Below are 18,161 nucleotides of genomic sequence, written 5' to 3'. Positions count from 1 at the left end.
CAAGCAAAATTCACTCCAAATTTGTTCTCGCTGAATAGGATTCAATGGAATCAAGAATTGGTAATGTTATCAATCGAGGTTTAAAGAATTATTTTCTCTTCATATTCAAAAGAAGTCATCAAGATAAGATTTAAAAAGATCAAACAAAGAATTATTAGACTATAGATCAATTTGTACTCCCCAGACCCTAGCAATCCAAATCCTTTTAGATTAATCATGTGACAAAAAAAGGTGTCAGTCAGACTCAAGTTCACCTTCACAAAATAGCACCTCAAATCTCCGATTAACCATTTTGACAGTCTCAATTTGGTGGGTAAACCATTAAGGAGCAGTCTCCAACCAAACATTTTGAACTTAGGATGTATATTAAGTTTCCAAAAAAACCTTCACTAGCTCCTTAAATCCCTAACAAACATAGAAAACTCACCAAACCCAATACTACAACCAACTTTTAATCCCACAAGCTTTTTTTTTTGTCAAAATATAAATGGACAAACAAAACAATAAGAAACATAATCACTTATCAAAGCTATTATAACAATAACCTTAGCAATGTCCATAAGAGATTAAAAATAAGACTAACACATTCCATCGAGACCTGCAAATCAAATCAAAAAACAAAGTTATATTCAATGTTTCTTGAACATGAAGTTGGCATACAAAGATTCCATAGATGGAATCCAAGGATAAGAACAAATCTAGTATATGGCTTTACTTCCATCTAATTGATGAAGTTTTGGCTTGAAAATTTTGAAAAAATGTCTCCAAACCAAGATTTTTAGAAATCGGTATCGGATCGGCCATATTGAACGATCCGTACCGGTATTGACTGACATCGATACTGGGTTGGTGATTTGGTACAGATAGAGGGTATAATAGTTAAAATACAGTACAATATCGATATATTTGATGGTAAAGATGTGTGATAAGGCCGATGTGGACCGATACATATCATCAAATACACTATTAGTTTCGGAACTGATCGATACTTGTTTGAATACCGTGTACTAAAACTATGCTCCAAACACAAAATTTCAAAACTTATAAAATACACTCACACACACAAACACACACAAAAATGCACTAAAGTTGATTATATTGAAATCACAAACCTTTCATATAGAGAGAATTGATAACCCATGGGTGAGCTCACTCACTCAATCATATGGTGGTAGGTGGTTGAGTGGGGAAGTATTTTAGGTTATTCATACACATACTTTGGGTGGGTAAGCATTACTATAATTAGGTACAGAGGTAGTTTCCATCACCCATGATGAAGGAGGAATTCATTCACTAGTGGGTGTGGGTGCCTTGGGATGGGCATCAGAATAGTATGGGAGGGTATAGACACCTCATTTTGTCTTTTCCCTTGGAGGTTTCCGTGACGATGATGAGCACCCTCCAAGGTATAGAGCTGATGTATCTGTGGATGTAGCCTCAGTATGTACTGCCCGAATCCGTTTACTTGAACAAAAAGTAGATATAAGTATTCACAGTTGTATGGCGAGTGTAACCCCACTTGCTTCTTGCACTTTTGGATAAACTACTTTTGATCATCATGTGCAACTCCAACAAATTCAAGAAGCCCAAACTTGCCATGTTTAGCTCTGATTTCAATTCCTTTCATGTGCAACTCCAACAAGTTGGATGGATATATTGGCTTTCTTAGGCCCTAAGAAACCCATATTTTGGCAATAATTCACATGCCTACACCCCATTGGCCATTACCTTGACCAAACACCCACCGTCGATGTAAAGACATCCTTTTTGACGATCCGGATCAAACCCAACAATCTTACACAAATTTGGGAATGCACACACCCCTCTCATGTTGAGGAGGGACCTTTGATCCTTGAAAGTCTGAAATCCTTGGACAACTCTCTCTAAGTCCTCCCTTGGTAAGTTCTATTCATATTGAGTGATCCCCGAGTACGGATGACGAAGTAATGCTCGAATGAGCAAAAAAGAATCCTGAACAAGTGGCAATATTATTTTCATAAACTACTCCCCTGAGTCACAAAAGGGAAACCTCCAACATTCCTTGAGTTTGAATCTCCTAACTAGGTAAACCATCTCTTTTCTCGTTATTTCTTTGAAGTTTTGTTACTTCCTTTTTATTTGTTTTGCATCTCCTAGGAAGAGTGTGATCTCATCTCTTTAGATGGTGATCACACACTAAATCTTGTTGTTTTATATGTCATGTATTCTCCAACATGGCCCTCATCCCCCTGTAGTCTAAGACTCCCCCTACTTTTGTTATCGTTTGTACTTAATAATTCTTCTATGTGATTATGTGCTTCATGTTGTTTACCTTCTCATGCATCTTCTAGCTTAGGACGTGTATCTTTTCCTTTCTCTACTGTAATACTCCAAGATTGTCCAATGTATCTTTCATACATCGTATTCCATGCATCAAGTTGCATCCTTCATAACATCTCTCGCATTCTTTCATGCTTTAGGCCCTTTTGCATGCTTGCACCTAGGTTAGATTCCGATCCTTTCCTTAAAGTTTTCACCATGTTCTCTACTTAAATCATTCTTTTGGGTCCTTTTATCTTTATCTTATTTTGACTGCACATATTAGCATCATGATTCCTGCACGTTACCCGTCCATTTTGTCTCTTTCGTAATTTGGCTTTACTTTCTTGTATACTAACCCTTGTCGTGCAACCAAACCTCTAGGTATGTCCCACAACCTTCCATTGTAATTCCCTTTTACTTATTCTTGTACCCTATTTTTTCATCCAAAAGCATGTTATAACCCTATCCTACTACGCAATAGAGAGATCGGCAAGTCCGGGCGGATTGGGGTGTCTAATACCTTCCTCGGACCGCAATTGACTCTTACCCAGACCAATAGGCCAGTTTGTCCCCAGAAGGGCGTATTCATGAGAGTCATAACTTTACAATTTCAGGTTCTAAACCATCCTCTAGTGGCTACTCCTACACATTCATTTCACCTTTCTCTTCTCCCCAAAGAGGGATGAGGTGGAGGACACGTGGCGATCCTCCGCCATGTCATTGTCCTCATAGAGGGTTATTACGATCTTCGTACTGTAGAGATAATAATGACCCTAGATGAGTGTATTTTTCCTTCACCCGTGACGGAGGAAAACTTTCACCACTATTTTCAAAAGGGAGTGTTTAAATGACACCTTTGTAGGTGTATTTAGAAGTTGCAACTGTTGCGTGTGAGAACCTCCGGTGCTTGGTTAGCCCATGGATGAACCTGCAAAAACCAAGCAATGAGCGCAAGAGGGCCGGTGTGGCTCCGGCCTAGGACTCTCCGATGCTCAAGTCAGGTCTCCAACGCGACAGCGTAACTGCGTAGTAAAAAGCAAGATGATGAATGGTGCTCCATACCTGGGTATTTATAGAGTGAGGAGGAGACAAGACGGTTGGCAGAGTCCTAGTATGGTAGGAGTCCTTCTTTCGGAAGGTTCTCTCGCGTAGAGCGGAGTGGAGAGTTATTTTCGGGGTCGGGCTCTTATTAAGGCAAGAGTCCATGTAGAGTGCGATTCCGTGATGCGCGGGGATCGTGGCTCAATCCCTATCCCGTGATTCTCGGGATGTGCTGACGTGGCCCGGAGATCCCCGGTGGGGTGCTATGGGAGCTTCAATGGAGGAGGGCTCGGCCTCGGAGGTCGGCCCAGGGGGTCGGCAGAGGAGGTCGGCCAGGGAGGTCGGCCCGAGAGGTTAATCTCGGCCAAGAGTCTATGGTTGACCTGTATGAGTTCGGCCTCGGCCACCGGCTAGCTCGTTCGAGTCTGGTTCTGTCAGGTGACTTATCGGAGACGAGGTCGGCCCGGTCTCCTGCTCGGCCCAACTCAGTTCTCGGACTGAGGTCGGGTCGGCCATGTGGCAGCCGCTGATAGGAGGGGTGTTTTATGCCTCATCACAGGCCCCCCCACTCATCGGGGGCTCGGCAGCGATGGGTGAAGTTTCTGATGCCTTATGCGGAAGATTCTTCTTTGTTGAGCCGAGCTTATTTATTGCTTGCGGTTTAACGTTGCCGATCTGACGGTTGGGTTTGATGCCACGTCGGAGCCATTATGGCAGGCTTGAGAATTGAACGTCCTTTGATGCGGGCCGTTGGATCATGCGAGCTCTAGTCGGCCATTGGATCGATGAAATCCCAAGGATTATAAATAGGTGACTCCTAACTATTCATTCCTCACTGCTTTAAGTTATTGACTTCTCGGCAAGCTTGGATCCGTCAACTCGGTAGATCTCGTCGTTTACTTGCTCGTGATCGACTCGGTCGTTGTTTCGTTCGTGATCGACTCGGCCGTTGTTTCGTTCCCGCTCAGCTCTTCTTCCACCAGTAAGTCCTCCCCGCCCAGTATGTCAGTTGGTAGTAGTCCTATGGGCGAGCTGCTCGCCAGGGCGCGAGAGGGCTCGAGTCCGAGCCAGAGCTCCCGCTCGCTCTCCCACCATAGACCTGTTGGGCTCGACCTCGGATGAGCCCGATGCGGTGGAGCTTCATCGGGCCGAGGTGGCCGAGCCCCGTTACTCCTGGAGTTTGACCACGCGGCCCAATCCATAGCCGCAGATGGCCGAGAACTCCGGTCGTCCTCATCCGATGAGGAATCAAGTGAGGGAGACTCGTCCGAGGTGGGGTTGGCTCGATCGGCTCGTCTACCGACGCCTGAGCCCGAGGAAGGCGTGTCGGCCTTGTTCCGAGCACGATCACGGAGGCCGACCTCGACTATCGAGGACAACCTACGCCATCCCCGAGGACATTCAGCTCCGAGTTCCTAACCTCGGGAGATGGCACCTTCATCAGCCTGACGAGGTGGCTCATGCGAGACACCCTTCAAGTATACGTTCGAGGCTCCCGTTCTCGGCTGGTGGACCAGATCTTGGACCACTTCCACCTGTCTCCTGGTCAGCTGGTGCCGAACTCTTGGCTGGCCGTGTACGGCTTTTATGCTTTGTTCTGCAAAATGGGCCGAGGTGCGAGCCTGGCGCTTTTTTCTCGGCTCTTCTTCTTGAAGAAGTCTCCCGAGAAGGGGTGGTACTACTTCTTCCGCCGATCGGGGAAGAGTGCGGCTCTGGGCAGCCACAAATTTTTGGTCGGCACGCCGACCTTCAACAAGTATTGGAAGCCTCATTTTTTCTTCGCTTCCATTCCCAACAGCCCTCTCCCGAACCGAGTGGAAGGAGATGAACCTGAACTACGTCAATAGGGTACTACCCCGACCGAGAACGAGATGACATCACTGGACCTGATCCTTGAGCGTCGCCCCTTCGATGTCCTCCAGGCCTGGCGAGGGGTTTCTTCGAGAGTGGCATATGACCCCTGGTAGGAGCCCAAGCCGAGCCCGTCTCCGTCGTCCGAGATGACCCCTTTACATGATTTTCGTTTTCTTTTCTGACTTATTTTTGACATTCTCGGTTTCTCTTGCAGTGGTCGGTCACATTCCCCCTATGGATACAGCTCGGCTAAGGGCCGAGACCATTGCGGATCGAAAGAAGAAAAATGCAGAGAAGAAGCCCCGGGGCGAGTCCTCCAAGGCCCCCAAGGGCAAGGCCGTGATGTCGGGGCCATCGGATGCTGTGGTCGGCCTTGAGGCCGAGAAGAATACGGGCCCAGCCGGGTCTCCGAGGAAGGGGAAAGGCCGAAAAGGTGAGAAGAGCCCGCCGAGAGACTTCAAGCGTCAGAAGCTCTCGGTTAATCTGACGAGTGGTGGTCTTCTGCCCGTGGCTTCACCCGCCAACATCTCCCGATATGTCCTAGGGAGGGCCTCGGCCAACAACGTTCCAGTGAGGCCGACCTGGCGCCTCTTCCCAGGGGACTCGGCTTTGACGTCGGCCGCTCACGCCAAAGAATGGCTGGATGCAGGTCGGCTTCCATCCGACAAGGAGAAGCTCGAGGCATTGTCTGACCTTGAGCTCCTCTCCACTCTATTTCAGGATTTCAACATGGTAAGTTTCCTTGTCGGCTTTTTTGATTAGATACGATCTGTGTAGTCTGTCTTGATTTTTGTGCTCATGCTTTTTTGTAGGGCTTTGCCAAGGCAGTGGAGACTATGCTCCGCTTTGAGCGGCTCCTGACCGAGAACTATTCCTTGGACGTCCAGTGCAATAAGGCTTATCAGGATGCCCAGGATGCCATTCGAGGCGTCGGAGACTCAAGAGAAGCTCACCGTGCTGCTGAGGCCGAAGTGGAGAGCTCTCGAGCCAAGGTGGTCAGCAGAGAGAGAAGGTCGGCTCTGCGAGCTCGGCTTGCCGAGGTGAAGGAGAGGGCCAAGGAAGATCTGCCACGGCTCGGAGCGAGGCGATCGCGACTATCTCCAATCGAAGGAGTACGCCAATGTCGCCATGAGATCGGGAAGCCTCCCTACGCCGAAGGTTTTGAGGCGAGGCCGAGCGAGCTTTTGGCCGAGATCAAGGCGGCGTACCCTGATCTCAATCTCTCCGTTTGATGATGATGCGACTACCTTTGCGGGGAGATGGGAGATGAGGAGGGAGCCGAGGTCACCCAGGCTCGCCCCTTGAGGCACTGCTCCGGCCGACGTCTTCCCTCCGGGAGCTAGACCACAAGACCTGGCTGCGAGCCTATTCTTGTGGACACTTCCGAGGTCGCCTCTAAGTCCCCGCCGAGGAGACCGAGATGTAAATTTTTTTTATTTTTTTTTTGGGGGCCGAACTGCCCGTTTTGTAACCGTGCCGATCAGTCGGCTTATAAACAACTTATTTTTTCCAAAATTTGTCTAAGTATTTTAACTCGGTGCCCTTAGCCTTCTTTTCCTTGTGTATTCTGTTTTATTTGTGGCCAAACTGCCGAGTCGTTTCGCTACCCGAGCTTAGGAACTCGTCTCCTTTTTACCCATGCCTCATGTGGTCGGCGATTTTCAGCCATGCCCTGTCCGAGGTCAATGTGATCCTCTCCTTGGTTGGTTAGTTCGGCTTTCCCTTCGGTCCGATTGGAGAGGCTATCATATAAGCGGACGCGTGGTCAAGTATCCTTCCTGGCCGAGCCTAATGCCTTAGCTTAGTTTTGTACTTTGTTAGGCTCGGCCAAATAGGGATGTCTGCTCTTGAGAGGTCGGCCAGGTCTATGAGGACCGGTCTTACGACTTGGCTGCCGACCTACGAGGGTCAGTCTTTGAGGTCGGCCAGGTCTATGAGGACCGGTCTTACGACTTGGCTGCCGACCTACGAGGGTCAGTCTTTGAGGTCGGCCAGGTCTATGAGGACCGGTCTTACAACTTTGCTGCCGACCTATGAGGGTCGGTCTTTGAGGTTGGCCTGGTCTATGAGGACCGGTCTTACGACCTGGCTGCCGACCTACGAGGGTCAGCCTTTGAGGTCGACCAGGTCTATGAGGATCGGTCTTACGACTTGGCTGCCGACCTATGAGGGTCGGTCTTTGAGGTCGGCCTGGTCTATGAGGACCGGTCTTACGACTTTGCTGCCGACCTATGAGGGTCGGTCTTTGAGGTCGGCCAGGTCTATGAGGACCGATCTTACGACTTTGACTTGGGAGCTTGCAAATACGTTAAGTGGTGGAGAAAGAATTTATTGAATCAAATGTCGGAACTGAAGCCGAATACACGCATGCTCAATTATTGAAAAAACTTCTTCAAATTTTCCGAGTTCCACGGTCTCGGTACCTTCTTGCCCCTGAGTCGCAAAGCGATACGTGCCAAGGTGAATTTGCTTGGAGACTATGTACGGGCCTTCCCAATTTGGTGCTAATTTTCCTTGTTGCCTCGGCTGGGATGCACTGAGTTTTCTGAGAACAAGGTCCCCTTGACGGAAGTGCCGCTCTTTGACTCTTGAGTCATAGTACTTTGCCGTCTTCGTTGGTACGCGCGTTCCGAGTAGGGCTTTTCTCGGACTTCATCGAGGAAGTCAAGGTTGGCTCTCAGCCCATCTTCATAGGTCTTCTCATCGAAGTTGAGCACTCGACGATGAAGCCATAACTTCAACCGGGCGAGGGCTTCGTCCCATAAGCGGGCGAAAAGGACTCTCCCGGTTGGAGTTCTTACGATCGTCCGATACGCCCATAGGGCGCTTGGGAGTTCTTCCACCCATCTCCCCTTGGCCTCATCTAACCTTCTCTTAATGCCGGCGAGTAATGTTCGGTTGGACACTTCTACTTGTCCATTTGCTTGTGGGTGAGCTACTGAGATGGGTCGGAAGTCAATGTAGAAGTGCTCGTAAAACTCTCAGAAGGCCAGGTTATTGAATTGCGTGCCATTATCAGTGATGAGAACTTTCGGTAGCCCGAACCGGTAGATGACCTTATCTCGGAAAAATTTCTCCATGTTCTTCTCAGTGATGGTGGCAAGGGGCTCGGCCTCGACCCACTTGGTGAAGTAATCGATCGCTACTACTACGTACTTTCTGTTTCCCGATGCCGGGGTGAAATCTCCGAGAATGTCCATTCCCCACATAGCGAATGGGATTGGGCTCAGCATTGGGGTTAACTTTGTTGCTGGTCGGCTTGGGATTGGCGCGAACAGCTGGTACTTCTCACACGTCTTTACGTATCTCATGGCCTCTTCTTGCATTCTTGGCTAATAGAATCTTTGCCGAAGTATCTTGTATGCAAGAGCTCGGCCACCCATGTGACTCCCGCATATTCTCTCATGCACCTCGGCTAATGCATACTCGGCCCCCTTCGGTCCTAGGCGTCGGAGAAGAGGGGTCGAGATTGCTCTTTTGTAGAGCACTCCGTCGATCATCGAGTACTTGGAAGCTCGGATCTTGACCTTCCTTGCTTCGTCTCAGTTCCCCGGGAGCAGGTCATTCTCCAAGTAGTTGACGATGGGGTCCAACCAGGTCGGCCCATCCTCTTCAATGTGCTTTACGCTTTCTTCTTGTAGGGAGGGTTTCTCCAATATTTCTATGTATACTGATCGGCTTAGATATTGGAGGTCGGCCTCGGCCAACCTGGATAAGGAGTCAGCCACGGCATTCTCTTTTCTCGATATTCGAGTCATCTCAAAGTGCTCGAGCTCGGAAATCAGATCTCGGGCTCGGCCCACGTACGCTATCATCCTTTCGTCTTTTGCCTCATAGTCTCCGTTGACCTGGTTGACCACAAGTTGGGAGTTTCCTCGCACCTTTAACCGCTTTATGCCCATAGCTTTGCTGACTCGAAGTCCAGCTAGAAGGGCTTCATACTCAGCCTCGTTGTTCGAGGCGGGAAACTTGAACCTGCATATTGGATCAGAAACCCTTCGGGGCTTACAAGTATTAGGCCGGCCCCGCTTCCTCCGGAGTTGCTTGAGCCGTCAACATTCATGGTCCAAATAGGGTCGGCCGTAGCCCCGACATCTTTGACTGTCTTTTCTTCTTCGACCTCATGTTCGGGCCCCGTGCATTCGGCGATGAAGTCGGCAAGGGCTTGTCCTTTTATCTCCGTCCTCGGTCGATAGCTTATATCATATTCACTTAGCTCAACCGCCCAGGTAATCAGCCGTCTCGAAACGTCGGGTTTGTGCAATATCTTCTTGAGTGGCTGGTCGGTCAGTACCGCGATCGGATGAGCTTGGAAGTACGGCCTTAGTTTCCTTGCAGCCGTGACCAGAGCGAATGCTACTTTCTCGAACCCGGAGTACCTTGTCTCGGCATCGACAAGAACGTGGCTGATATAGTATATCGGCCTTTGAGTTCGACTCTCTTCCCTGATCAACACCGCACTGACCGCTACGGGAGTAGCGGCTAAGTAGACTTGAAGCTCCTCTTTTGGTTCGGGTCGGCTGAGAAGAGGCGGGTTCTCCAAATATTTCTTCAGCTCTTCAAAAGCTTCCTGACATTCGTCCGACCAAATGAAGTCCTTTGGGTTTCGGATATTCTTTAGGGCTTTAAAGAACGGTAGGCATTTGTCGCCCGATCTCGACATGAATCGTGCCAGCCCCGCCACACGTCCATTTAGCCTTTGTACTTCTCGGATCGTCCTTGGGGGGCTCATATCTTGGATGGCTCTGATTTTTGCCGGATTGGCTTCAATGCCTCTGACAGAGACCATGAAGCCGAGGAACTTTCCCGAGGTCACGCCGGATGCACACTTGGCGGGATTCAGCTTCATCTGGTTCTTCCTCAATACGCCAAAGGCTTCTTCCAAGTCGGCCAAGTGGTGTTCGGCCTTCAAACTTTTCACCAACATGTCATCCACGTAGACTTCCATGTTCCTTCCGATCTGCCCGCGGAATATATAGTTCACGAGGCGCTGGTATGTCGCTCCGGCGTTCCTCAATCCGAACGGCATGACCTTGTAGCAGAAATTTTCTTGGTCAGTTCGGAATGCCGTGTACGACTCGTCCTCCTCATGCATCATGATTTGGTTGTAGCCGGAGTACGCGTCCATGAAACTCAGCATCTCGTGACCTGCCGTGGCGTCGATCAAGAGGTCGATCCGAGGTAGTGGATACTCATCTATTGGGCAAGCCTTGTTGAGATCGGTGTAGTTGACACACATTCTCCACTTTCCATTCGGTTTAGGGACCATGACGACGTTAGCCAACCAGGTCGGGAATTTTTCTTCTCGGATGAATCCTGATCGGCGAAGCTTCTCCACCTCTTCTTTGATTGCAGTTTGTCGATCAAGTGCGTAGTTCCTTCTCTTCTGTCGGATTGGTTTTCGACCCGGATCTACATGGAGTCGGTGCTCAACTATATGCCTGGGTATGCCCGACATGTCAGCGGTCGACCAGGCGAAGACATCGGCGTTCGCTTTTAAGAAAACTCCGAGCCAATTCCTTTGATCTTCATTTAGTAGTGATCCGAGCTGGACCACTTTGGCCGGGTCATCTTCGCTGAGATGAAGTGGGGTCAGGTCTTCCACGGGTCGTCCTCTTCTCTCGATAAGCTCATCCCGCTGATCCTCGGGGAGATGCTCGACGCACATGGCCATTCCTCGAACATTACCCTTGTTTTGCTTGACGAAAGTAGCGTAGTACTCCCGTGCCTTCTTTTGGTCGCCTCGGACCTCGCCGACACCGTTCTCGGTGGGGAACTTCATCTTCAAGTGTGTCGGGGAGATGATGGCTTGGAGGGCTGTCAATGAAGGACGGCCGAGTATGGCGTTGAAAGCCACTACTGACCGTACCACCATGAATTTGACTTGGATCGTCACCTGGCATGGAGCTTGCCTAATTGTGACCAGTAGGTCGATCGAGCCTTTGATGGTCGCGGCCGCTCCTGAAAACCCGTGAAGCGAGGTGCCTTCTGGCTTTAGCGCTTCATCGCCGAAGCCAAATTATCGGTACCCTTCTAATGACATAAGGTCCACGGATGCGCCAGTATCGACCAATACACGGTGGACGGGTCTATTTGCAATTTCTACCTGCACCACTAAAGCATCATCATGAGGTAAACTTATACCTTCGAGGTCGGCTTCGGTGAAGGAGATCGTCATCGCCGGCTTGAGTTTCTTGGCGGCCATCTCGGCCACTCCGACGAAGCGCGCGTTTGCCTTAGCCTTTCGAGTAGTCTCTTGCCTGGGCCCTCCGAGGATAGTGTATATGGGGGCTCCCTTGTCATTGCTCGGCCCGGATCCGTCCTCCTTCTTCTCGGCTCGGACCTTGTCATCGTTTCGTTCAACTCGCCTGTTTTTGGCCCTAGGCTCGGCTCTTCTTTGATCTCGGTCATCAGGCCGCCGACCTCCACGATCTTCTCGGCCTCCTTTGACATATCGCTTCAAGTGGCCCGCTTTTATCAGCTCTTCGATTTCTCTTTTCAGCTGATAACAATCTTCGGTGTCGTGATCGGTGTCCTTGTGGAACTGGCAATATTTGTTGGGATTCCGAGATGACCCCGCTTGCATCAGTCGGGGTCGGCGGATGTACCCCCCATCTTGTATTTGCATCAAGATCTCCTTGCGAGAGGCATTCAATAGCGTGTAGTCGGGGCTCCGAGCTCGATCCGACCTGTCAGCTCTGCGATCCGTCCTTGGCCTTTTGTCTTCCCTTCGGTCGTCTATTGTCGGCCTTTTCTTGTCGGTACGGCCTTCGTTGCCCTTCCGGGCTTGGAGGACCTCGGCTATATTTGCGAACTCGTTGCACCTCTCCAAGAGCTCGGCCAAGTTTCTTGTCGGCTTCCGGGCCAAGTCCTTGATAAGGTCCATGTTGGCCAATCCGTTGCTTATAGCCATATGGGCCGTGGCTTCATCTAAATCCTTGATGTCTAAGGATTCCTTGTTGAAGCGGGAGACGAACGCTCAGATCGACTCGTCGGGCCTCTGCTTCACACTGAGGAGGTTGACCGTTGTCTTCTTATGTTTCATACTACTCTGGAAGCGCGTGACAAAGGCTCGGCAGAGTTGAGCAAAGCTTTTTATGGAGTTCGGCGGCAACCAGGAGAACCATGAGGTCGCCGCGCCCTTGAGGGATGCAGGGAAGGCTCGGCAAGAAACGATTTTGGTTCCCCCGTACATGGTCATCATCGCATTAAAGTAGTTGATGTGATCTGTCGGGTCAGTCGTCCCGTCATATCGGTCGAACAGGGGAGGTTTGAACCCGTTTGGTAGCGGTGCGGTCATGATCTCAGGAGGATAAGGGTGACGCCCGACCAAAGAGTAGGCATCCAGGGTCGCTTGTATCTTCAACCCCTCCACTTGCTCCGCCAAGTCTCGTAGCCGCTTTTCCAGCTCGATTTTGGGTGCTCGGCCAACCGGATCCTCGGCCCGAGGTCGATAGGGTCGATCGTCCCGTTGTAGTCGGCCATTCTGGTCAGCTCGGTCCTCACCATCCTTCCTTGTTCTTCTTTCTTCCTGGAAGTTGGACCCCCGGGGACTCCCCTGTTGTTCTTCTCGGGGAGGTGAGCTCTGACGCCGGGGAGTACGACAAGATCCTTCTCCTTGTCTCGACGCTCCTTTCCACCGGGTCTTTCCTTTGTTCTCGGAATCTTCTCGGCTGTTCGTCCTCTCTGATCCGTCCAGAAAATACCGACCTCCTCGCTACCGAGCCAGCTGGTTCGATTTCCTGCCCTGTTCGCGGGCTTTGGCGATGCTCTTGTTCATCCCGCCGAGCACCTCTGCTAGGGCGCGGAGGTGAAGTCTTCTAACTAGACGGGTGCGAGGACGCGGCCCAACTCGGTTCGGCTCTACGCCGGCCACCATTTTGCTGCAAGTTTCTCTCTGCGCATATCGGAGCTGGCGGGGGCGCGGCCAGCGGCTGGCCCATTAGCCCGCCTCGGACCATCTGGTTCATGAAGGTGCGCAGCATCTCGTTGGTGTGGAGCATCTGTAGCTGCAAATCCATGACCTGTCGATTATTTGCCGGGGCTTCGGGGTCCAAACTCTCCGACAAGGGTGGCGGTGCTGGTAGGCCAATCCCGTCCAAGCTTGGCTCGGCCTGTACCCGGCTAGCCGCGGCCGTGGTTAGCGCACCTCCCCCATTTCCACTCTCGGTGGGGAATGGTGCCCATGATGGGCTGCGCACCCCTGCTCTAGGGGGTCTTATTTATCCCTGCCGAGAGGCTTCGGGCGGTGATCTCCTCATCTGCACAACGGGTTACGGCTCTTCGTGCGGGAAGTCGAGCCATGCTGCCCTGACCTCGTGTGCACCATTGTTATTGCTCTTGGAATTGGTAGAAATGACGATGCTTGCTGATGTCGTTCCCACAGACGGCGCCAAATCTGTTGCGTGTGAGAACCTCCGGTGCTTGGTTCGCCCGTGGATGAACCTACAAAAACCAAGCAATGAGCATAAGAGGGCCGGTGTGGCTCCGGCCTAGGACTCTCCGATGCTCAAGTCAGGTCTCCAACGCGACAGCATAACTGCGTAGTAAAAAGCAAGATGATGAATGGTGCTCCATACCTGGGTATTTATAGAGTGAGGAGGAGACGAGACGGTTGGCAGAGTCCTAGTATGGTAGGAGTCCTTCTTTCGGAAGGTTCTCTAGCGTAGAGCGGAGTGGAGAGTTATTTTCGGGGTCGGGCTCTTATTAAGGCAAGAGTCCATGTAGAGTGCGATTCCGTGATGCTCGGGGATAGTGGCTCGATCCCTATCCCGTGATTCTCGGGATGTGCTGACGTGGCCCGGAGATCCCCGGTGGGGTGCTATGGGAGCTTCAATGGAGGAGGGCTCGGCCTCAGAGGTCGGCCCAGGGGGTCGGCAGAGGAGGTCGGCCAGGGAGGTCGGCCCGAGAGGTTAATCTCGGCCAAGAGTCTATGGTTGACCTGTATGAGTTCGGCCTCGGCCACCGGCTAGCTCGTTCGTGTCTGGTTCTGTCAGGTGACTTATCGGAGATGAGGTCGGCCCGATTTCCTGCTCGGCCCAACTCGGTTCTCGGACTGAGGTCGGGTCGGCCATGTGGCAGCCTCTGATAGGAGGGGTGTTTTATGCCTCATCAGACACCATCTTTTAATTGCCTTTGTCTTATTCCCAATAGTTCTTTAACATAGAGGTACCATTATGTCATTATCAAAGGGTATCATTATCATGCACATTTCTCGAGAATACATGTAAAATGACATTATTACCCTCTTTAGAAAAAAACAATCTATCATACTTAAAGGGTTAAAAAAAAGTAAGGTTACAAATTATTTGACACCTTGAGGGATGTCAATAAGAAAATTCCGTTTTTTTAAAAAGGGCAAAGATTGTTGCCATGCCGTGTGGCCCTGTATAAACACGGGGCCAATGAGAACACGTGCATTGGCATCAACGGGGGTGGGGCGGTCATTTTGTGCTGTCCTATGTCTAGGCGTAGGCAGGGCGTAGCCTAGCAGAGATCATTTTCCCTTAAGAAATTATAAAAAATAAGGGAGAGAGTTTCCCACGATTTCAGTAACAAAATCTAAACACCACATATAGGGGTGAAACAGGGTCGGGTTGGGCCGGGTTTTTCAAAACCCTAACCCAACCCTAGAACCCTTTAGCTTAGCCCAGGCCCGCCCTGACCCTGACTCAGGGTCAGCAAAACTCAACCCAGGCCCAACCCTACCTGGCTTAGCCCAGCCTAGGCCCGCCCTGATTGACCCTGATCGGGTCGGGTTGGCCCTGATTGACCCTATTATGGATCTACACTCCCTAAGATCGATAAATCTTTTCTTTTCTTTTTGGTTTTTGAAAGACTTAAGTTGGATGATGAGCGGCAAAGCTAGATCATGGGATTTTAATGATTTTTTGCCATTCTAAAATTATGATTCTATATGACTGCATCAACAAACTATGGTTAAGATTAGCTCGACCACTATTTTACTACTATTGTAAAAAGTTCATTGGCAGACTTAAATCGCTTTGTAAAGAGGAAGAAAGTAGGGATTCGGCATGAATGATGGGGTTAAATCAATGTAAAGAAGTTAAAAAAAAGCCAAAACCCGAGATTGGGAGAGGAAGTAGCAAGTTAAAAAAAGCCAAAAAAATCCGAGATTGGAAGAGGAAGTAGCGTTTAGCTTATGGTTTTACCTCAGGGAAACGCAGATGTGCTCCACAGCCTGCTCTGTGCTCTTAAGTTGCAGAAGTTAGAAGACGAGATTCAGAGAGTTGTAGAAGCCAAAACGCTTTTGGGAGAGGAAGTAGAGCGGCAAAGGTGCTGGGAATTGAGGTCTCAGTTGGAGACTTGGGAGAGAAACGGTGAAGTGAAAAGAATGAAACCCTAAAATTAACCTTTGCCCTTTCAGTTTTACACTTTTACCGCTTTAGCCTTGCTCTTTCAGTTTTCCAACATTCCCCTTATTTGGTAAAACCACATAAAAAAAAATCAAGGTTAAATCAGGGTTGGGCTGGGCCGGGCCGGGCTCAGCCCAAGGTCTCAACCCTAGCCCAGCCCAACCCTAACCTTGGGCTTGAATAATCGAACCCTAACCCACCCTCAAGGTTGACAAATCCAACCCAGACCCTGTTCGAGCTCAGGAGAGCCAGGGTGGGTTCGGGTTGACAGGACACCCCTAACCACATATATGGTGGTTTGGAGAGTGACATATTCACATGGTCCTACATAGTCAGAACAGGAGAGAGAATTCAACCCAAAAAAAAAATAGGAGAGAGAAAACATTAACCCATTTGAGGAGCAAATAGTAACTATCGTGAGAAACTTTTTTCCCAAAATATAATAAAGCTTTTTAGCCCCAAAAAATTATGGTTCATGATACACACTTAAATAGGTTATGATCTATTATAATTAAGAAATGGGAAAGCGATGGTATGATAGCGGTATACCATAAGCTATTACCCCCTTTTGAAATGACTCTCTTACCTCTCAAAGGGAGGGAGCCAGGGAGGGAGAGAGATAGACACACAAGGTGCTAGCATACCCAACCTTTTCCCTTACCTTTTTACAATATTAATTTTGGGAAAATTACTTGCACACCCCATGTACTATTGTCCGAATGCTTAATACACCAACCTTTTCAAACAATTACTTGACACCCCCCAGACGGTGTTAGTGGCTGAATGGAAAAGTCCATTTTACCATTATCACCTATTCAATTGAAAACAATGAAGTTAAAATTACCAATTGACCCTTTAACTACTATTTCTTCTTCCTACAACAAAAACAGGAAGAAGTAGCTGAAGTGTGACTAGAACTTCGACTTCGACAAGGTGACTCCAATGCATGACGGGTAAATTAGGAAAGAGGGATTCGAACCACCACAAGACAAATCAGGTGTATTATTATTATTTTTTTGGATTCTCAGTTTCTCGCCCTCTCTACTCTTCTTCTTCTTCTTCTTCTCTCTCTCTCTCTAATTTTTTTTTTCAATCGATGGAACCTTAGGGGTTGTTACCCAAAAAAAAAAAGGAACCCTAGGGGTAGGGGGAGGGATGGGTCAAATGAAGTTGCAGAAAAAAAAGGAAACAAAAGGGAGGGTGATGACGCTGGAATCAAAGGAATGGGATGGGTCAGGGTTTTATGGTGTTGGGATTAATGGAAATTGAAAAGAAAGTGGAAGTTGATAACGCAGAGTTGGGTTGGGTTTCGGTTCAACTTCTGTTCTTAACAGAATCGATTTTTTTTTTTGGATCGATGTCACAGTGAGGAAGAAGGAAGAAGGAAGAGGAAAGGTGGGGTGTTGGGAGATGGGAAGAAAGGGGTTTGAAAGGGTTTGTTATTGTTACCGTAGGACAGTAACTAGAAAAGGAGTTTGTGAAGAAGAAGAAATAGTTGAAAGGAAGTAAAGGGGAAAAATTAAGGGACAATTTTTTAGATCTACTAGATAAGAACGGAAATTACAAAATAAGTAGGTTTCAAATTTGTTTTACATCCACTACTTTACATTTTGAAAAGATTTACTCAATCCCCAAAGTTAGTTAATACTCATGCCACGCAAGAATAAAATAAAAGTAAACTTCCAAAATTGCCCCAAAAATCTGTTTTAAACTTTTAAACCACGATGGGGAAAATAGGAGGGAAAGGGCGCGTAATATTCTTTCCTTTTTTTATTGTTTCTCTCACTTTGTTTTTTTGTTTTATTTTATTTTATTTTTTTGACCGAGTTTCATTCCACCAAATGTGAATGGGTACAACAGGGCGGGAGAGGGCGGAAATAGGTATTAGGAGGGTATTTTGGAACATACTAAAACCCTAGGAGGGGTTGGTGAACCCTACGATGATGGATGAACCATCCTCCTTTTTCATTTTTTTTTTAATATGTTTCTATTGTTTTTTATTCCAACAATTACGATGTATTTCCCTTTGGATTCGATGCTATAGCTTCGTTATTTTTTTTTAGGGGATAATAATAACCGCTTTGATTTCTTCTCCTACAATTAAGGTGCACTTTCATCGGATTTCACACTTTTTAAAAAAGTTAAATGAGGTTGGGGCAATTTTGGAAGTTTTCTTTATTTTATTCTAACGTGGCATAAATACTAACCAACTTTAGGGATTAAGTAAATCTTTTTAAAATAGAAAGTAGTGGATGTAAAACAAATTTGAAACCTACTTATCTTGTAATTTCTGTTCTTATTTAGTGGATTTAAGTAATTTCCCAAAAAAATAACAATTTAACAAAGGGAAAATAATCATAAACCTCTCGAAAAATTTAGAGCTATAGACAAAAATCTGAAAGAGAAGAACTAACTGTTTGATCAATCTATAGAATGGGCTCAATCAACTTGCAATTTCCATAATACTCCAAAGAATTCTGCCGTTAATCTCCTATTCCCCACCCATGAGGCATTAAAGCGAGCCAAAATTTGAAAGAACAAAAAAATAAAAGATAGAGTGTTATGCGCCTAATGGGGCCTACTCTAGTG

This window comes from Telopea speciosissima, chromosome 7, assembly GCF_018873765.1.
Source record: "Telopea speciosissima isolate NSW1024214 ecotype Mountain lineage chromosome 7, Tspe_v1, whole genome shotgun sequence".
NCBI classification, from domain to species: domain Eukaryota; kingdom Viridiplantae; phylum Streptophyta; class Magnoliopsida; order Proteales; family Proteaceae; genus Telopea; species Telopea speciosissima.
Note: the sequence above shows the minus strand (reverse complement) of the source record.